The following is a 23,563-nucleotide window of genomic DNA, read 5'->3' on the forward strand; positions in this document are numbered from 1 at the left end:
GCTTTGGTTTATCTGTGCTTTATTATTGCTGATTATTTTTTTTTTAAATTTATTTATTTTCCCATTAATCATTCACCACCTCTGCACCTCCAGTTGTACTGGAAGGCTTATAATTATCTCTTTGCTTTAACCAAGTACTCTGGGTGTGCCTTATAACCTCAGCAAGCATATGATAGAATAGAAATTCACAGATTTGTGCAAGGAAATGTTTTGATCTTTGTCCCAAATTTTCTGATCTGTAAATACACAGGGTATTTAAAAAATGGCCTCATTTACATTACAAAATGGTATTCATTGCAGCAGCATGTGTATAGGACCTGTCAGGTTTGTTAAAGAATGCCCAATACTGACTTTGTTTTTTAAGTTAATTCACTATGAATTTCAATAAAAATAATAATATAAGAATAAAAGTGTCTCTACATGGAAGGTTGCATCAACCCAGCCAAATTATCAAAAAGTTTTTTCTCATGGGGACAACTCACACAATGTAGACTATTCATGCAGTATTGATGTTTGTGCATAAAATTAATAATCCTGTTAATACTTATGTACATAGTTCATAGAAAATTCTCCTGGATCTCATATTAAATCTTAAATTCAAAGAGTTGCTTTGAATTTCTGGAGAACAAGTCCTACGAGTAGCGGCTGAGGGAGCTGGGATTGTTCAGCCTGGAGAAAAGGAGGCTCAGGGGCGACCTTATCGCTCTCTACAGGTACCTTAAAGGAGGCTGTAGTGAGGTGGGGGTTGGTCTGTTCTCCCACGTGCCTGGTGACAGGACGAGGGGGAATGGACTTAAGTTGCGCCAGGGGAGTTTTAGGTTGGATCTTAGGAAGAACTTCTTTACCGAAAGGGTTGTTAGACATTGGAACAGGCTGCCCAGGGAAGTGGTGGAGTCACCATCCCTGGAGGTCTTTAAAAGATGTTTAGGGATAAAAAAGATAAAAGAGCTTAGGGATATGGTTTAGTGGGGACTGTTAGTGTTAGGTCAGAGGTTGGACTTGATGATCTTGGAGGTCTCTTCCAACCTAGAAATTCTGTGATTCTGTGATTCTGTGAACCTGTTATCTTCTGGTAGCTGAAATCTAAAATACTAAGGAGCCAGCGGTGATCCTCCCTGAAGCAAATGTCACTGTGGTTGTGGGTTTGATCCCTGGCCTGGGAGGCTTATGGTGGTCTCTTACCTTAGTGATGTGGTTTAGCAGCTTAGTGATGTGCTTGAGTGGAGGACTTTTTAGTATTAGGTCAGAGGTCTCTTCCAACTTAGACAAATCTGTGATTCTGTAATACTATGCTACTAATCTATACCCTCATTTAAGCACCTAAATCTAGACAAGAAAATCTAACATAACTTAGATCTCTATTTATACATCTTTATTTATGACTAAAGTCATAAATACTTGTTGCTATTGCCATAGCAACAAAGACAGTAGTCTAACATGGGCATCATGTTTCCATGCTGTTGCTTACTAATAAATGGAGTTAAATTCCAGATCTGGACAATGACAAGTATTAACAATAATTTATATACAACATGAACTGCGCGTGAATGTAATGCACATTCTAAACAAACTTGTATAACAGGATACACAACAGGATAGTTTGCAGCTATTCCTTTAGATTCCTATTATTCTAAAATAATTACTGATAATAATGTGGCTTATAATACCATCTAATGACAACAAGCAAATGTGACTTAAGAAAATGCATGATTATGTTATCAACATAATTAAAACTAGCTGCTCCTACTTTGATAATCAGATTAGTATTTATGTGTTTCAAGACAAAGAATTAAGGAACTAGAATCAGCAATGAAGTGTTGTGGTCTTTTACATTATACCCTGCTTCTCAGAAAAGAATAAAGGCCAGTTGCAAATGAATATATGGAGGTCATATTCATATCTTAATTAGATCTCATTAAAATATGAGAAATCTGATATTTTATAGGAAATATCAAATACTTTCTATGTTCTGTCAGTCTAAACAAAATTTAAATATTTTGTGGACTTTTTCCACCAGAGAGAACACAATAATGAAAAAAAAAAAAAGTTCAGCCTTAATTGAAAAAATACTGCAAATGAGGAAAAAAAAAAAAAAAAAAAAAAAAAGGTACTTCAAGCACGGATATAATTTGTAGTAGAAAATTTCAATGCAATCCAGTGAAATCTTAACTGGAAAATAAATAAATAAATAAATAAATCTGGGTAAGCCAGATCCTTAGGTCCTTCTGATCTGTGTCATCTCCAAACTGTGGAGTGATGCTGGATCAATTCATTGTTGTCAGTAAGCATTAAGGTGGACTTTAATATAGATAACGTAGTGACAGAACCAACCAAGTTGAATTAAGACCATTCATGAAATAGGGACTATTTAGTGTAAGGACAGTTGCAAAATCTAAATAAGGAAAGGAAAGGAAAGGAAAGGAAAGGAAAGGAAAGGAAAGGAAAGGAAAGGAAAGGAAAGGAAAGGAAAGGAAAGGAAAGGAAAGGAAAGGAAAGGAAAGGAAAGGAAAGGAAAGGAAAGGAAAGGAAAGGAAAGGAAAGGAAAGGAAAGGAAAGGAAAGGAAAGGAAAGGAAAGGAAAGGAAAGGAAAGGAAAGGAAAGGAAAGGAAGAATATTTTTCCTTTGTGCAAAGTACTGATGTATATTTTTTTTCTAGTTTGCAACAGAAAAGTAGTAATTTATTTAACATCCTAGTTTGACCACCTTGAAAAATGTGTTTTTCTTATCAACCAAAAATTGTCTTTAAGGGGTAACTTAATTAATGTGTAGGGTTTTTATTTTTCTTGTTGTTGGATTTACTAAGCACAATGTTGGTCATGCAAGATGTTATATTTTCCACAATTTGCAGTTCTGTACTCTCTTTTTTCTTTTTTTCTACAGCCATTTAATTGTCATCTTTTAATCAGTGTTTTTGACAGTCTGTGTCTTTCAAATTCATGCTTACTTTTATGCTTACCTGTGTCTTAGGAACTGTCAGAATATAAAGTTAAAACAAAACAAAACAAAACAAAACAAAGCACACACAACAACAACAACAAAAAATTCTCTCTGGGTAAGTTTCTTATTACCAAACTTTAGCTTATGTAAGTATAAGGCATCAGACCTAAAGCTAGTCAGTGAAGAGAGGACAGGATGCAGACCTCTTTGGCTTTGGCTTTGCCTGACTCTTTCTCTTAAAAGTCAAAGAATTTTGTATTGATACACTGACACTATGCTACCTTTCACTATACAGTATTGAACAGAACTGGTGATATCAATTTACTCAATTAATAAAATTACTCTGAGGATTTATTCCAGTTGAGATCAAGAGATCTTGCATCAAGAGATCTTACATCTTTGCAGTTGTATTTGTATAATTATATCTTTCTCTATCCTCTGATGGCCATTGTGCAGGGGGGGAAATGAGTCCTTTGTAAAGACAGTCATCCTCAATGAGAATGGTAATCTGGCTAATCACAGAAAAAAAAATTCAGTGGGTGGGTGTGCTCTGCAACTTTCATTCTGTCAGCTGCAAAACTCCCTCTGGTATATTGAGCTCAGTACCATGTGCTTGATACTGTTATAAATGAAGTCTCAAATCAATCTGAATTTAGTAATATTACATGCACACACAAACATCAAACATTCTAAATATACAGAACATTGCTTTTACATATTAAACTTGAGTAAGCCTATACATATGTACAATCAGAAAAGGTAACAAATGATCCTTTAAGTTCCATGACTTAAAAGTCTCAATTTTCCATTTCTTTTCTTGCTTACAAACACGTCTCCGTTTTCCATTCCTTTTGAACAATATGTCTTGCTTTAAGTTGTCAAGCAACTCGGCCTTGCTCCCTCACTGTCTGGCAAACCACACATTTCTGATTGTGGTCCCACATGGCTCTTTAAGGCCTCAGAGATTGCTCACCAGGTGCTGAGCAATCCCGCCGCAACCTTGTGGTTTTTCGTAGCAGAGTGCCACACCTTGACATCAGTTTGGTCCATGTTTCAGTATCATAAACTGTCTGATTGTTAATAAGGAGAATAAGCTGTAAGGTTACCTGGACAGTCTGTTTCTAATGACATATGATTCCCCAAAATGCGCAGCTGCTTACCAGCAAGGGGCAGTTGTGTGCGCAGGTCTGCTTCTCTCAGCTTGAGCTTTGTTGTAAATGAAGTCTCAACTCAATCAGAATTTAGTAATATTTATAAAAGACAAATTTATAAAAGGCAAGTAAACAGTACTGGGTGTGCGGGGAGTCTACGCTCCACCAACACGCACACACGAGCATCAAACATTCTAAATATACAGAACATTGCTTTACATACTAAACCCAAGTACGCCTATACATACGTACAATCAGAAAAGGTAACAAACAATCCTTTAAGTTCCATGACTTAACAGTCTCCATTTTCCATTCCTTTTATTGACTACAAACAAGTCTCCATTTTCTATTCCTTTTCTTCATTACAAACACCGGAGAATTCCAGGGCTAGTCGTGGGAGCAATCGGTCTTCAGGCCTTATGTATCCCGTTCTTCCCGGATCGAAGAAAAGCATATCCATCTCCTTTTCAAGGCCAATAGGGCCTGGGTCAAAAGGCACGTTCAGGTCACCAGGGGGTGGAACAGCAAAGGCCTTCGATGGCTGTAGCAGCAGAGGGGCCGGTGGTGTAGCCATCTGATCAGGAAATGAGCCCGCAGCTCCCTCACTGTCTGGTAAACCACACATATCTGACTGTGGCCCCACATGGCTCCTCAAGGCCTCAGAGACTGCTCGCCAGGTGCCGAGCAATCCCACTGCAACCTTGTCATTTTTAGTTGCAGAGTCCCACACCTTGACATCAATTTGGTTCCATGTTTCAGGATCATAAACTGTCCGACCGTTAATAAGGAGGATAAGCTGTAAGGCTACCAGGACAGTCTTTGTTCCTAAGGACGTATGATTCCCCATAATGCACAACTGCTTACCAGCAAGGGGCAGTTGTGTGCGCGGGTCCTCTTCTCTCAGCTTGAGCTTCTTCGCAGCTCCGGTGCACCCATTTCCAGCGACTTTCTGTATGAGCTTCTCTGAGCAGTTTGCTGAGTTTGGCCGAACCTATCTGCATGAGGCAATCAATATGCCTGTTCCCGTCCTGGTCTCTGTTCTGCCAGCCTGTTCCTTTTCATTCCTTCTTTCTGCTTCTTTATTGATGACATAACTTCACCACATCATGTTGCCTTTTTCTTTTATCTTGAGGGCAGGCTCCCCTCTTATACCCTTCTCTCCACAGCAGTTCTTTTCAAAACAACTTTTCATTGGTCAAACAACTTTGAATATAACAACAACAGCAAACAACCAGAAACTTCCATGCCTTAAAGGCTGGAGAACAAGGAACCAGAGACTGCATGGAGTCTCCTGAATCATCCTTTTTTGTTCCCTCTAAACTCTTTTATATTCCTGATGGCTTCATCGTTAAGATTCTAATGTTATCTCAACTACGGGGTTTTCCAACCCCCATGACCACACTCCCAAATCTCCCCCTTCTTTATTAATATCAACCATTTTCTCAACACGAATTACCACTCCATATATAACAGCTGTGGGGTGCCTGAAAAACAGTCATTTCTTAGTTTTTCCCTAAGCACTTTAGGTTCTTGCACTGGAGAGAATCCATTCAGAAAATCTGTGCATTTTTTAATCAGTATAAATCTTACCTGGGCAGCTATATGATAAATAGCAAGTAGAGATATAAAAACAACAAAGCTGTGGAAAATAGGGTAAAGATAAACAGAGGTTGGTCATTTGTTTGGGAGGGAATGAGGGTGGTAAACAGGATGAACCTGGAATGTTAAAAAAGTGATTATAATATTAAGTCAAGGAAATGACTGTGATTGTAGGTTGGTCCTGTTGAGCAGCTCTGCACACGATCAGTAGAGAACAGCAGAACAAAGGATCTGTCATTTCTCTGATGATATTTGCATCTGATTTTATCCTGTGGCTCTGGCACCTGAGCTTTTCTCCCTAACACTGGCAAAGGAATGCCAGGAGGGCATCCTGACATCCTAACAACCAACACATAAACAGGGGACAATATCTTTGCACAAGATTCATTGCCTAAAGAAAGAAACCAGGGTGAGCTGCATCCCTTGCACCTCATTTTTTTATTATTATTTTATTTTTATTTTTAACTGGAATTTGTTTTATATTATTATGTGTCTATTGGAGGCATCCATCAATGGAGCTAAATCATTACATTGGTCTGAGATAAAAATGAGATGCCAACAACAGAGTGTCTGGAGGACAATATTCCTCTAAGGTTTTATTTTTCACTGTCTTTCTTTCCTACAGCCAAGTGCCCTGCATAGAGTCAATATTAAATGCTAGCATTTTTATTTGGTGAAGCTTTATATTGAAATTAGAAGAATGGGGGATGATTGAAATGTAGATTGTGCTTTAAAACCCAATGACAATGCTTTTCATGATTGCCATTACCTGTGTCTTTGTCATTACCGAAGCTCACTTAAGGATTTTACCTTGAACACCTTGAACATTCTTCTGTTGAAAAAAAAAAAAAAAAAAAAAAAAAAAGAGAGAGAGAGAGAGAGAACCAGAGAACCATCAGGGCTGATAATTGGTACAGTGAGTTATATTACATCTTTCATCTTTCAAAGTTTGTGCTACAGGGATTCTTCCAAAACAAATGAGTATGCCCTTTGGGTGTTCTCACATTCTGATGATTTCTGCCTGTCAGAGTGGTAGGTTTGGAGCAGAATTAAAGTAGCCATATAGGAACATAATTAGATATATGTGACACACATAGGGATTGAACAATGACAAAGTTCATAGGACAATTAGGGAAAATTATCCTGAGTTCCTAAAGTGTTACATAGATGCTGCTGTACTCAACACAGTCAACCAGTTGAGTTAGGTGAGTGAATAAATCTGGTTTCACTTCACATTCACTTCACTTCTAATTGTCCGTGACTTCCTGAAGTAATTTTCATCACCTGCATCAATGGCAACTATTTTTAGCCTATGTTTTATTTATTTGTTTAGTTATTTAGTTATTGAGGAAGCATGTTGTAAAATTCAAAGCACAAAGTGAAAACAGTGCACTTGAGCTACACGCTTTGGACAACAATTGATTTATGAGCCTTGACAAGGTAATTTATAGATTTTCTATTTCTGCATTCAGAATATACACTGTGTCTAGCAGGAACTCCTATTAATTACCACATGAAACAAAGTCATAGCTGTTGTGGCATAAGATGTAGAAGACTATTGTAAAATGTATAGATTTGATGATATATCTAGTTGAATAAATGTTGAATTAGTGATTGTTCCCAGCTTGTGTTATATAAACCAAAGCAAAATCCCATTTCTTACATTAAAAAAAATAAAAAATAAAGTTAGTAGATGTATATACATATCTTGACATTTGGGGAATTATTTAAAGATAACTTTGGCAGTTTATTGGCCTGGATTTGTTGCATTTCAGTTCTAATAATGATACAACATAATATGAGGATTGTGGAAGGACACATGACTTGTTCCCAGAAATTTCATTTATCTTTTCTTGCGTATGTAAATTCCATATTTAAGTGGCGTATCAGATTATGTAATTCAGATAAAGTTGTTTCTGTACTCATAATATATTAAATATGTGTGTATGTATGTGTGTGTGTAACCTGTCTTAATACTTACACTTTTTCTCCACCTGGAATTCATCTGGTCATTAAAAGAACAATGCATTATCTTCTCGTCAGAGGAATCTATTTATTGTCTAACAATGACTTTTTATTATGAGTTACATGTACACATGTGTATTTGTTGAGTCATGTTGCCCATGAAAACATGTTTCCATGTTGTTAAAATAAAAATAAAAATAAATAAATAAATAAATAAATAAAGACTTAAAGCTTACTCTTTAGCTCTTTAGCATTTTGGAATGTCAGAATATTTGGATATTTGGATATTTGCTTAGGAGCCTTAATATAAATTTAGAAAGCTCTGTGGATGCAGACTTTAAATATATATATAAAAATAGTAGCATTAGTCTTGATACTTTATCATTTGCACCAACTAGGCCTATTTTATGTTATGTTATGTTTATATGTTATGTTATACATAACATATATGTTATATATATGTGTGTATATATGTATATGTTATATACATATATGTATACGTTATATATATGTTTGTGTATATATGTATATGTATATATACCCATAACATATATGTTATGTTTATGCCTTCCACTGGTAAAATCTGCAGTAGCAGTTGTAAAAAAAATTAGAAGAAGATTATTGATTACTGATGAAATAAAAAATAAAAATAAAAAATCTAGCTGTTTTTGTACCATTGGTTGTGTCCGTGTAACAAGACTTTAGATTAGATGTCATAACTCTCCATATCTTGCAGAAAAATTACAGTACTGTAAACTATAGATCTGCTATGTTCAAAAAAGACCTTTTACTGAGAGACATCTGTTAGCTGTGATGTTACTCAGTTTCTGTTTCCCACCAAGATCATTGCTGCAAATGAGGGAATGGGTAATTCATTGCAAGGAAACACTATGCCTGAGTTATTCTTAATATGCTAAGCATATGGCCCCATTCTCTGTCAGCACTTAGACCTATTTTGCTTTATTTTGTTCTTGAAATGCTTCTTAAGTTCTAAATGCTCATGAGATATAAATGATTGTCATATATCAATCTGATCAGCAGGGTACAGCTTTATGGACTTTGCAAGAATATTCCTTCTCTTACGACCATGTATTATATTTAAAGCAATTATAAAAGAATCCCCCCCCCCCAAAAAAAAGTATTATGCTTACTGCCTCCAATTCTATTTTTTTATGAAGGTCGATAATTAATGTAGAACTGCCCTTTGACATAAAACATTTTAAAAATATTCACTCAAGTTTTTTTTTTTTTTTTTTTCCCTGTGATGCCAAAGCTTTCCTGTTCTTTCATGTGTCCATTTATTTGTACAGTAAGACATAACTTATCTTTCCCTCAAGCGTCTAGCTAATTTATTCCAGAACTGGTTTTGTAACATTGGACAAAAAATAACTGAGTACACGAGTGCCAAATTTTAGAGCACTTAGAAATCATCCAGTGCTTTGAATACCTGAGTGGTATTCAACAATGAAGAACTGAAGAGATGATGAAGTCAATGAATAAAGTCACAGAGAACTACAAAATAATTGCAACATGTCACTCTGACATGACCCAACGTACTCTTGTATTGATGCACATCATAGTGAAAACATTGCAAAGCAATATTAAGGTATCCTGCTGTGATTGCTCTGTGGCTTTCCATGACAATTTGACACTCTTCTTATTCTTCCTCTTTCTTCTTACTCCTGATTTCTTAGAGGAGTCAGGTTATTTCATACTGTACTCCCCTTCCTCTTTTTCACTATTTTTTTAATCTGTCATGGATTATTTTCAGTGACCTGGGTTTATTTGTTCATAACTTTAAGTGTCAAAGGAACACTAGGGCAACTTGCTCTTGCTCTCTGGGTATTTTCTGGTCATGGACAATGGAAAAAGAGCTTCATAATGTTTTACTGACTACAGGAACTACAAGCAGGCATCAAGAAATACACATATCCCTTACTTAAGAAGGATCTCAGTAACTCAGCCCTTCATGAATGAGCCTGTATATAATATATAATTATAACTAACATATCAAGAGGAAATAACAGCCTTTGTAAAAAACAAACAAACAACCAAACAACAAAAAAAAAAACTCTTCAGGCTTTTAGTATCTCAAATTTCAGCCCTAATGCAAGAAGTGAGAAAGTGAGAGGTTTGGATTCAGCACAGCATATGGTTTTAAAGCTGTTATTACAGTGTTATTACAGACTTAAAGCATGCAGCCATTTTCTGTTCTGTAAAATTACATGTACTTCCCATGAAATATATTCTTCAATTTGCATTCTGTTCTCCTATCCTGTTATTTGATCCTCCATTTATATTTTAACTCCCACAGCACTCACTATTAGGTAATGCCAGCTGTTGAGTCAGCAGCTTGAATACAGTTTAGATACTATGATTATACAATTTTGTCTTCTAGTCTTCCAAGATGCAGCCACCTGCTTTATTGAAAAGAAAAATTACTCAGATTGCAGGTAGACTGGTATCTGGATACTCAGAGTGAGTTTTATATGATGTTCAGCAGGAACTTAAAAGGGGAATATAGTTATGTATCCTGCAAGAGGTATAAAATAACTAAAAGTGAATTTGAAAGATTTATGCTTGATGAATGTGTGAAATAAAATAAGGTTATGGGAACGCATGCCTGCTCATCCTTATTTTTTTACATTGTACCCAAAACTATCTGAAAAAAAAAAAAAAAAAGGAGAATTTGTCTGGAATAAGCGGCCTAAGAATAGTTTGGATATATTTCTACAATGGTGGAATGAGTGCTGTCCAAAGGTTACAAGTAAACTGTTTGTTTTGAGCCAGGAAGGCTGCAAATGAAACCTAAAAAGTAGTAGAATAGGTTATTTATCTGCTACAAAATGGGGGATATAGAAGTATCACAGAAAACCTACAGATGGACATTTTTAAAGCCATTCTGTTCATTAAATGATCCATTCCTGTTAGAAATTAAAGAAGCTAGAAATTGAGCGGGAAATTAATCTGACACAAAATCTAAAGACCTGACTTGCAGAGCTCAGCTGGTCACCTATGATTTTACAGTAAACAGAGATGAATCAGAACATTTAATGAATCTTGTTATAAATTAGATACCTAACAAAGATTAATCATACCCTAAAAAATGCTATTTCCTCTCCTATGTCTATAAAAACAACCTTTGTGATTAGCTATGCTATATATGTAGACATCACAGATGTTTAAATTTACGTTAGATAGGTCTTTTCCTTGGGGAACAATTATTTCATGAATTGTTGAACAAATTCAGTTATTCATAACATTTTTCATATTTATATATTCATATGATCATTTATAAAATTTGAACTCAAAAGACTGCAAGTTTTACATCTGTTCATTTGTTTCTGAACTGTGCTATAAACAATCACATTTATATGTAACCCATGGGAAAAATATTCCATAAATATATTAATTCCCACCCACACTGAATCCATAGCACATGTCTAAATGTTACAGACCAGCAAGCAAAGGAACATATTATTATTATGAATGCTAATAGTAATAGAAAAAAGACTGTGTTAACAATTCCTAGTAAGCCATTAGTACAACTACATAAATCTGAAAAAAATCTGCATTCTGTTAATAACTTGCTGAGGCAGAAAGTGATCAGAAACTATCACCTTCTCCTCTGTCCTTCCTCTGACATGCTGTTGCTTTTTATTGGCTTGCATAGTATTTCTATGAGATGCTATGTCCATGGAAAACCCACATGAAGGTAGAAAAAATGATAAAGCACTTTTTTTTTTTTTTTAACTTTTATCATAAAAACTATAATATTCCTCTATGTCTCTGACAGTAACATTCTTAAAGACAATACAGGCTTTTTTCTTTCTTCATGATAGAATATTGTTTTTTTTTTTTTTCGGAGATTAATAAGTCACTGTAAAAGAAAATAAAAAAGACATGGTGGTGGGTGAGGTGGTGGTTGTAGGCTTACACTAAGGAGCATCTTGGTTATGTGGTTTGGAAGGCAGTTTGGGGCAAGCTTTCAGAAGACCCAGTGGCTGAGATTGAGGCATTTTTTAAAATCGCAGATTTTTCTTATCCTTATTTTACTGTCTTTCACAAATCTACCCCTCTATGTTGATTACTACATGTATATAGCCCTGCAATATCTTCTAGCAATATTTTTAACTTACTAATTAGGACTTCTAAGTTCTGCCTCTTCTGTCTTTGAAGAAGTCACCTTGACTGTGGTGCCTATAGTGAGCAATTGACATGAGAGAAGTCTCATGTGGAAAATATTCCTAAGTGTCCTTATTCAGCATCGTTTGTGTGTGTCATTGAGCTTTCCTGAATGGGAGAAAATGTTTCTCTCAGCAAGCAGCATGAAGCACTGGCCTGTGGATACTTGCCTGTGACTCTTGCCCTCAAATTTCATATGTGCAATGCTTACAGCAAAGGTCATCAAAAAAAAAAAAAAAAAAAAAAAAAAAAAAAAAAAAGTCCCAGATCATAACTTTATCTCCTAATAACATATTTAGACAACATATTACAACATGTGTTAGGCTCCTTCCTGACTGCATATGGGTTAGACTGAATACAAGTCTAATAAAGGGTTTTGGATTTTCACTCACATCATCAAACAAATGCTTACTTAATATTCCAAATAAGCATGGGAGTCCAGGATAGCAAAGTAATTTCAGAGCCTTACTTTGCTCTTGTTGTGGATATTTTCTATTTTCTATTCAGATGACTTGTGTGTATCACACATGATATTAAAAACACTGCTCTGAGAGTCCCAGATTTGCCCTTTTTACATTTTAGATGACCTTAACTTTCCTCTTCAATCTGAATTCCCCTTCACAGCTTAGATGGTGTGCTTATGCTTATTTTAGCTGGTAGAATCATTTCGGTTGGAAACAACCCTTAAGATCGTCAAGTACAACCATTGACCTAACACTACCATCTCCAATTATTGGGACTAATAAGTCCCATATTGTCCCAAGACAATATAGTTTTCTAAATATATGAAGACTGAATCACAGGATCATTTAGGTTGGAAAAGATGTCTAAGATCATTAAGTCCAAATGTATCAATAAATAAGCACTTCCTTATTTTGTCCTTCCTTTTGCTTGTATGAGTTAAAAGTTAAGATATTTTTAGAATAACTAGTTATCTGTACACACAGGTCTCAAAAAAGACCCATAAATTGATACCAGCTATATTTTCCCTTAAATTTTAATTGCATACATTAAAATTAAAAGTTAACATTATTGCAGCAGCAATTATAATTCAGACAGACACATATATACTGTTTTCACCTCTAAACAGAACAAAAGAATAATAGAGCTAGTGCATAAAAAAAGAAATCAAATGGAGTGATGGAGCCTGTTTCTATTGAAACCTCACAAGACTGACTCACATCCAGAAGTTACTGGGCTTAGTACCAGACAGACTTCTAAACTATATTTCCTGTTATATATATGAGTTCAAATTAGATCACTTAATGTTCTCTTCAGGCCTTGAGGTTGATGAAATGGAGACAGATGAGTTTGTGTCTCTTAACATGGTAGTTATAATTTAAGGCAAATCACTGATCATTTCTGTTCCTCAGTTTTCTTCTTTAAGAAATGTTAGCAAAGCTATTGACAGTCTTCGAAGGAAAACATAGGTTATAGTAATTCATTACTGTTTGAAAAGCATTTCAAAATAGCCTATTTTCTTCTATCTGAATTTAAACTGAAAACATCATAGTCACAAACTTGAACCTATGTCTTTGGTTTCATTGATCATTTGAGGAAAGGAAAGAGGATATTTCTATACTCTAACAGATATACAAAGACATCACAAGAGGATATTTCTATACTTTAGCATATATACAAAGACTTCACATTTGACATTAAAATATAACTACAAACAATGTCATGTTATGTAGTATTACTTTGAGAAAAAAAATGCCAAATGGAGTGCTGGGAGTCAGAAAATATGTTTGCCTTTTTGCCCTGTCACTAGCTTCCTGAGAGATAACAGAATTGTGTGTTTTTGTTTCCCCCGCTACTTCCGTCTTGCCTCTTTGCAATCCAAATTTTTCATGGTGGCATCTGTCTCTTGCTTATATGTGCATATAGAAACCTAATATTGCTTGTGGAATACTACATGTACTCCCATAATATAAATTGCAAATCATTATCCTGCAATCACCCAGGGGTTTTGAAATCATAAATCTTTTACTTTACACAGTGGCTGATGTAATCTTTCCTCATAAATGTCATTAATCCATACATCACTGTCTACAACACTGTCTGAGTCACTTCAATTCACTGTTGCTATGATGATTCAGTAGTTTAGCTGGAATATCCTCATACTGGTTGATAGTACTGGCTAATTGTGAGACTTATTGACAGACTTTTTTTACAAATTATAATTTCCATCGAATACAGGATTTTCATGTTTAATTTCTTACCATAACATCTGAAACAGATTTTTTGAAATAGATTTGTAAAAGAAAAAGACTTTCAAGTTAGGACAAAATTATGTAGGAAATACCTGTACTTCTGCAGTTTTGGTGTACACCTTTTGTATAATAAATTGCTGATGAAAATACTCATGTGAAAAGTAGGAAATCTTCCTAATCTTAAACATGTTTGAATTCACATCCTAAAATATGTTCTCCTAGGAATAAGGTAGTCTGAAAAATTACCCTTTTGGTGAAGGTGGGCTACTAAAAATATCCACATGGAAACATGAGGCTAGAATGAAATTCAGCAAAGTAGAGCTTGAACTCAGTCTACTGTTTAGGATATTAAGTTGGCACTCATCCTGTTTATGGTTATGATTTCCTATTAAAAGAATGTTTATGCACACACACTGTTAATCACTATTCCCATAACTTAAAAACTTCATCTTTTATGTACTTTTCATCAAGTCTTAGACAGTGTTTCCAGTGAACTGTCCAACTGTTTTGACAGAAGACTTATTAATGATCTACAACTTCTTCAATTATATCATAGAAGACAGAACCAAACACTTCTTAGTTCACAGTGGAAAGATGAGAAGTAATGGTCACAAGCTGGAACATGGAGACTTCTGACTTAATATACGGGAAACATTCTTTCAACAAAGCTGGTCAAAGACTGGAACAGTGGCCAGAAATGCAGAAGATTCTTCATTCTTGGGGATATTTACATATTAACTGGACAAGGCTCTAAGCAATCTGCTCTAGCTCTCTCTCCCTTTGACCAGAAGGTTGGTTTACCTCTGAAGATCTCTTTTAACCTATATGTTTCTGTCATATCACTGAGGGAAAGCTCAGGAAGGCTCCATACCTTTTTAGGCAATATCTACCTGTCCATTCAGCATCTACAGGCCATGTACCTCTAAAGAATCTGCACTTACAGATCCACTACCCAGAACAGAATTTTACGGATCCAGTACCCGTAACAGAATAACATTTTAAAAAAATCTACAAACCTAGTAGAGGTTAAGGATAACTATGCAACTTTGCCTTCACTTGATGATAATTGTAGTTCTCACTTGATCACCATTTGTCTTCAGGACTCTTTAATTTATGGTAGCAGAGTGGTCTAGATATGACATTTGATTAAGTCTCAGACCCATTCTTTCTTGTGAAGTTGCCCTTACATATGTAAAAGCTATGGAATGTAACACCACAAGTTCAAACTGCATGAAAAAAAAAAAATAAATCAAAATATAAGGAAAGTGTTGGTTTGCTACTTTTTTCTTTTTTTTTTTTTTTTTTAAGAGCTCAAGGATGACCACTTATAACAGTATTGCAACTCTCATGTGGGTATATTTGTGAGAGCAGCTTGGAGAGAAAAGAACCTATCGAGGGCCAATCTCATATTTATAATGCATATTCTAGAAAGAATATGCAAAGAGATGGCTTGTTTACAACAACTTAAGGGTGACACTTAGAGTTGTTACAGGGAAATTTATGTAGATTTATAAAAAGTGAGCCATCACATTGTTAGTTCCTTAGACAACCAACAGAAAAGAAAGATATGAGCTTTGAAATTGGAAATTTTCAGAGACCTTTATTTCTTTTCATTTATTTGGTAAGAATTTAGACACTTCCCTTAGGAGAATCAAATATCCATCTCTGTCAAATTTATGTGACTACGGTGTTGTCTATACCTGAGCTAAACTTGAAGATCTTCTTGTTCAATAGAAAAGAATAAGGATTCCTGGAAATCAACTGAATGTGAATGTAAATGGCATGTAAATGTGAATGTTCATGCAAATGACATGTAAAATAAGACATCTAAATACATGTGACTATTTCAAGTGTCTACAACTTTTCAACTTCTAGACAAGGAGGCTTGATGACTACCTCAGACACAAACATCTCCATTGAAGGCAAAGTCCATTCCTACAGCCCATTTTAGGTGTCAAAAAACGGCATACCATATCTGACTTAGATGACTCAATCAGGCTTAGTGAAACTCTTTTTGCATTTCTGTAATACCGATGTTCCAAAGTCACCATTTATATAATCCTTGTAATAGCAAGTTTTTATTATTATTTTTTTTCCCACAAATACATGAGCCACGTATTCCATTCAAGCTTTTTGTTTTCTAGGAAATAATTTAGTGAATGTTATAAAGTCAATTAATTTTTCTGAACCAATTAAACGTCCTTATTTTATTGACTTGGGAATTATGTCTTCCTTATGCTAACTCATCTACAGTTTGGTAACATCTGTTCCTTAGCCATTAACTGCTACACAGAATAATGGATGATTAAAATGAAGAAAGCATACTTTCTAAAAAATTTTGTTGTTATAAGCAAAATTAGGCAGATTCCTTCTGGCCTACGTAATTTATCACATCCATGATACCCAGCCATATCATCCAATAGACAAGTGCTGAAACAAGAAAATCCATTGCTATCATACTAAAGTCTAAATGAACACTGGTTGATATAATTCAGATTTTTCTTATTGATTTCAAAGCCATCAAACTTTGAATGCGCTATACAAAGCTCCAATTTAAAGAAAAACCTCCAGGAATACCTTTATTGAAAAATTTTAGTGTTGTTGTGGACAGCCTACCACCAGATTCTGTGGGCTTTTAGCATACTATAGTACCAAAAGAGATGTACTTAGCTAGTCTTCTATAACCTATTAATTGTTCATGGAAGAAGCATTTATGGAGCTGAGGAACAAAGATGAAAATAGCTGCTTCACTGCTGTTACAATAGACAAATTCAATCACTGCATTCTGAAAATAATTCCAAGTTTCTCAGTTCAAATACTGAGATGAATTTGTCTTTGCAAAGATCTGCAAAGCTGCCCTGATCATGTCTGCCTGACTTAATTTCACTGCTGAAGAATGAGGACAGTGGTATTTAAAATACCATTAAACCTTGTAGTAACAGCTATTCCTATTAATCCAAATAAGACTGGGGTTAATCACTTAGTTTTATCATATTCCTAGTTTAAGGAAGACACGTTAAAGCACCTTTCCAAATGAGTGTGATAGACAAAAATAATCTAAATGGAGCTTGGTTATCTCGTTATTTATTTTATTTTATTTTATTTTATTTTATTTTGATTGCTATATTTTTGAGGATGCCACATTAATGCAGGATTTCAATTTAAAGGAGTCTAAAATATTTGACTGAAATTGCATTTGATTGAATTATTAATGTTTTCAAGAGCAATTTCCAAAAAGTGAATGTTTTCAGCATAAATTACATCATTTCATTGGGGTGATATCTTCGCTTCATTATGTGCTTTTCTTTTATGAAACAAATAGAAACTGCACAGTAACAACCTTTCTTTTCTGCCAAGCTAAAAATCTGTCTGCAAGAAAAATGATTGACTAGATATAAATCCACTATTTCAATCAAGCATAAATCATAGCATGCAGTGATGAAAACAAACAAACACAAACAAAAAAAAGTGAGAAAAAGAGAGAGAGACAAAACCTTTATTTACATATGTATAACACCTTTTCTTCTGATAAATTTTGGAAAGCAAGAGATTTATGACTTATCAACTATTGTAATCATAATCCAGTGCAATAAAGAAAAGCATCATTATCTGTGTACTGTACATAAGCTAACTAATACAGAGGAGAATTAGGTATTGGGGAAACCATACAGCTGTGTACTATTACATATTGCACATATGACTGTATTTAAGATTAAGGTACTACTTTTAGGTGTCTTTAAGTAAAAGTCTTTGTATGATAGTCTTTTGTTCTATTACAGTCGGCAGAAAGACAGTCAATGGTGTTTAGATTTGTTTGCTTAAACAAATGCTTCTAACTGAGACATTGTAGGGTATCTGAAACATCTGCAATGTCTCAGATAATAAGGAGATGTGGGAGAACATCTGGAAAGACAGATGGGTGTCAGAGACGTTATCATAGGCCAACTCAAGTGAAAGTAAGCTATGCTATATGACCAATTGAATCAAGTTCAAGTTTTCCATATTAGACTGATCCAATACTATTTCAGACTGAATGGACTATATTAACTTGGTCTCTACCTGAAGAGATCTGTAATCTCACGTGTAGACATCTAAGGATAGATTCCCAAATGTCTTACTCTTGAATTTGATTTTGTCCCTTAGTCTTAGTTCAGTTGACTAAATGTCATCATCATATGCTGTTTGAGATACCATATAGTATCTGAGATACTTATATAGTACTGGCAAATATATACAGTACATATATATATATTATTGGATAAACATCTCCTCCCAGAGAATCAGCTAGTCAGCTAGAATCAACTCGCCAGCTTTTTTTTTTTGTGTCCTCGCGTACATCAAAAAACCTGTATGCCTATGTTTAAATTACTAAACATATCTAGGCTTTGAAATTTCCAGTCTAATTAAAATAGCTTACTGCTTTTCTCATAGATGACCACTAACAGACTGCTGATACCTGAGAAGCCATATGAAGAACATTTTGCCTTTAGAGATTAATGTTTCTAGATATTAATATTTCTAAGTGATTTATTTGCTCACATAGTTTTTAAAAGTAACTAAGTCATCGTCTTTTTAATTAAGCTCTGAAAAATCCAAATGACAAATTTTATGTGTTTTAGTCAAATTATGAAGACATCTCTGAAAAGACAGAAAAGGGAAAAATCTAAGTACACGTCTACTAAAACGAGCAATTGTAAATATGACAGACTTCTATTTCAAAGAAGCAGTGCAGGAAAGAATACTAGTAAATTTGCTTCCTACCATTATTTTTTTTAATTTAAAAATGATTCATTTTGTTCCAAATCATCCTTATGTTTTCTCTGTGTTTTAAATCTTTGCTTACTAAGAAAAGGAATAACATTAAGCTACTCTGAAAACATTTGGTATTTGTATCTGTCAAGATGTTTAACTATATAATCCCTAAAATGGATTTTTTGAACAGAAACGTAGCTTTGGATTCATCGAAGAATTAAACTGAGAAACAAGGAAAAAAAGTAAACAGAAGTACAATCATGTGTGCTAAAGAAGAATTCTTGATATAGAATAACAGAAAAAAACTAATGTAGAATAGAAAAATAATGTATGTATGTATGTCAAATTAAAAATGTTCCATTAACTAATTATTGTAGCAAAGGTAATGTGTTGTGATTAATTCACCATTTACTCTTTTTATCCAGGAAGGCTGCAGTCATCAATTAGTGTTAGGCTCTTGAAACCCCTGTTTCCCCAGCTGTTGATAACTGAGATCAGTTGACAGTTTACCTATACATAAGACTGAACAAGTGAGGCCACTCTACTGGTAGGGTTTTATGGTCCCTACTTTTTTCAGTGGTCTGACAGTCTTCTCTTCCTTTCAAGTAATCTGTGATTGTATTGTTTTCACTGCAGAGAATTTGACACAGAATCATCTGAAATGGATTTTGCTTACCTTCTAATTTGTTATGTCCTCCAAATCATTTCCTTTCTGCTGCATGTTTCTTTCCTTGTTGGAGATGAAAGAAACTAGCCATTATGGCACCCATGATATTTTTTTGCAGCCCTTTTGTACACCTCAGCAATCCTTCTCATACCTAGAGAAGAAATGAAAGAATATTGAGGTTTCTTCTTCTCTCTTCCTTTTTGTGGGGGTGAGACTGAAAGAAAAGATGTTTTCCTAATGAGCCATTTCATCCTTTAATTCTGTTGCAAACCAGCTTGCTCAACAAAGCAAGGAAAGGCAATGAAAGACTAACAAATTAGTTCAATGATATACTTTGTCAGAGAATGTGAAGGTTTTTTTAAAAATCTTCAGTATTAACCACTGGTAATTTCTAAGGGGAACTGGTACCTTAAGGCTCAATAATGTTCTGATTCAAACAAATAGCAGCTTTTAGGGTCATTTGGTTTTAAGAATCTGATAGAGAAGAAAGAGTCTCTCTCCCTCTCTTCTTCCTCAGTTATACATTAGTTAACACTTTACTGAAGATTCTTCAGACCAAACCACCCTTTTTAACCACAGCTTATTGATAGAAGTGAGAGATAAATAATAATCCACTTCATACAAAGAAGTGGAGAAAAACTAAAAGAAAACAGTAGAACTATGAAGATTTCAGTATTGCTCTTACTCTCAGGGAAAGCAGCAGGCACTAGAGATGGTCCAGGCAAGAGATCTGTCTCACTGTCTTACATATACTGCTATTGCAATGTAAGGTAATCAAAAGATAGTTGGATTTGTAGTTTTATTTTTACTTTACTTTCACATTAATATAGCTTATTCAGAGGAAATAAGTATGTTTAATGTACTAATGTACTAAGTGAAGAATGGCAACCCAGGTAGGAGGTGTTCCCCCAATGGCAACTGGTGAGTGATAAGGTGAGTCCTTATCTCAACCTGTGAGTTTTTTCTTTCATTATATTTTCTCCTCCTGTCTTTCTAAGTAGAAGGAATGTGAGACCAGCATGGTGGTATTTAGCTGCTCACTGTGGTAGTCACCACACCACCCTATCACTCTCACTTCTCAAAGGAACATGGAGGAGAAAATACAATGAAAAGTGCTCGAGAGTTGAGATAAGTGCAAGATCACCCAACACGTACTGTCACTGGCATAACAGACCCAGTGTATGAAGATTAATAAAATTTATTGCCTATTACTAACAGACTAGAGCAATGAGGAATTAAAAGGAATCTGAAAACACTTTTCCCCCTGTGGTGGTTTTACACTGCTACGCAGCTGAACCCCACCATAACTGTACTCTCACTACCCACCCTCAAATGAAAAAGGGAAGAAAATACAAAGGAAAGGGCTCAAGGGTTGATGTAAAGACAGGGAGATCACCCATCAATTATTGTCATGGGCAAAACAGTCTCAGCATAGGCAGATTAATATTATGTATTTCCTATTACGAGCTGACTAGAACAGTGAGAAGCTAAAAGCAAACTAAAACCACCTTCTCCCCATCCACCGCCTTCTACCTCCTCCCTTCAAATGGCGCAGGGGAACAGGAAATGGGAATTACTGTCAGTCCATAACACTTTGTCTCTGCCGCTCCTTCACAGTCACAGAAAATAAGTTACTTTTGAAAGCTTTCTAACAGACATGAATCTACTGAGTCAAGACATTATTTCAGAAGGTATATATGAGATTACATTGTAATTCTTAATTGGAAATAACATTGTAAAGGAGAGTAAAGATATCAAGACATTAAACTGAGCAGAAGACTATTAGGATATCCTAAGCAACATTTTTAAAAAAGCATAAAATCACAGAAGGCTGCAGAACAGAATGAAAAGATTGGAAGTACTGTTTGAAAAACTAGATGATACAGTGGTACAATGAGATACAAGAAGAAAAACCTGTGCACACATGTAACTTCAGAAAACAAACCTGTTCTTTCCCTTTGACTTTTTTTTCAGTGATTGCTTTCGGAAACTATCAGAGACTCCTTTTTCATCTTCCTCTGTTGTATAGCTTTGAGGCACAAATTATTTTTACTTAAACACACAGGTGTAGCTTTCACAGAGCATGGGTTCTTTAATTGAAAAAAGTGTTGAAGCAAATTTGAGGTAAAAAAGTTTTTGTGTCAACACCACATAATTGATACTCCTCTGAAGACACCAAAAAAGTGGGTATTAAATAAGTTTGTTAAAAAAAAAAAAAAAAGTCAAGACCCCAAAACCCTAATGAAAATGCTAAATTTAAGTTGCCTTTTATTTCCTTTTATTTTTTATTTTTTTCCTTTTGTCATTAAGGCAAAGACAGGTACTGCAAAACTACTTTATGTAGCAAGCTGAAAATATGCTTCTGATTAGAGAAACTTGTTTTTTAAAAAACTTTGTAGCTGAAATACAGATTTGATACTTCAAAGTCACTAAAAGCTGTGACAAAATCACAAGTCATTTTTTTCTGATACTGGAAAACATGTAAATCTATCTCTTAGAAGAGATATTTCTGGTAATACTTGCACTGAACAGTATAGCTATAACAAAAGCAGTTTTAAGCCTGTGATGTCATATGATGTCCAATACATAAAACAAAGCATTCTTAATAAAACTCTAACTGTGAGAAGATGTGTTTTGGTGGGTTGTGAATTGGAAAGTTATTCCAATTTTCCAATTTGAAAGTTATTCAAAGTGTCTCCTATCAGACTTTCATAGAGAAGCTAGTGAAATATGGGCTGTATGAGCAGACAGTGCAGTGGGTTGAAAACTGGCCAGGCCCAGAATGTGGTGATGCATGGCATGAAGTATAGTTGGAGACAAATAACTAGCAGTGCATCCTAGGGGTCGATATGATGTCCTATACTATTTGAAGTCTTTATTAATGATCTAGATGAGGGGGCAGAGTATACTCTCAGCAAGTTTGCTGATGATAAAGGGAATTGCTGGGAACAGTGACTGACACACTAGAGGGACACACCCAGAGAGACTTCATCAGGCTGAAGATATGGGCTGACAGGACAGAAGTTCAGTTGGGAAAGTGCAAAGTCCTGCACCATGCCAGAAAAGGTGGAAAGCAGCTGATGTCCTGGTGGACATAGAGTAGAATATGAGCCAGCAATGTACTTCTGCTGCAAAGGCAGCAAATAGTACACTTGGCTGCATTAGGAAAAGTATTGCTAGAAGGTGAAGGTAGGTGATCCTTCTCATCTACTTAGTGTTAGTGAGGCCACATCTGGAGTACTATGTCTAGCTGTTGGCTCCTCAGTAAAAGAGAGATGTGAAGCTACCGGCGAGAGTCCAAGATGATCAAGATGATGAAAAGACTGAAGCATCTCTCCTGTGAGGAAAAAGAAGCTGGGATTGTTCATCTTAGAGAAGGTTCAGAGGGGATCTCATCAATGTGTATAAATACATGAAGACAGGATGTGAAGAGAACAGAGCCAGGCTTTTTCAGTGGTGCCCAGGGACAAGACAAGAGACAACGAGCAGAAACTGAAACACGGGAGGCTTCATCTTAACATCAGGAAACACGTTTTCACTGTGAGAGTGACTGGGCACTTGTGCAGGCTGCCCAAAAAAGTTGTGGAGTCTCCCTCTTTGAAGATCTTCAAAAGCTGTCTGGATCTGGTCTGGAGAATCTGTCTCTAGACAGCCCTGCTTGAGCAGGGGGGTTGGACCAGAAGACCTCCAGCGGTTCCTTCCAACCTCAGCCATTCTGTGTTTCTAAAGCCATGTGACTGCAATCTACCAGATGGCTCTTTAAGTTCTTATCCATAAATAAACATTGATTAAGATAGAGGTATAAGCTCTATCTATATTACCACATCCTAATTTCACTTGATAGGAAAAGGGCCCCCAGGATGGAAGCATATGGCAGCAAACTGACTGACATAACAAGCAGAGCAACAGTATGGGCGTAGAAAACATGGAAGAGTAAAATCATGCCTCTCTTGCTATCAAATTTACGTGAACATCTACACTAAACAAATTGACCTTTAATTTACAGAGATACACACAATTTGAATAATGCCAGAAAGTCTCCTGATGAAGGTAACATTGTCGTCATGGTAATAGACAATGCTAGGACAGATTCA

This window comes from Netta rufina (genome assembly GCF_964035555.1).
Source record: "Netta rufina genome assembly, chromosome: 1".
NCBI lineage: Eukaryota > Metazoa > Chordata > Aves > Anseriformes > Anatidae > Netta > Netta rufina.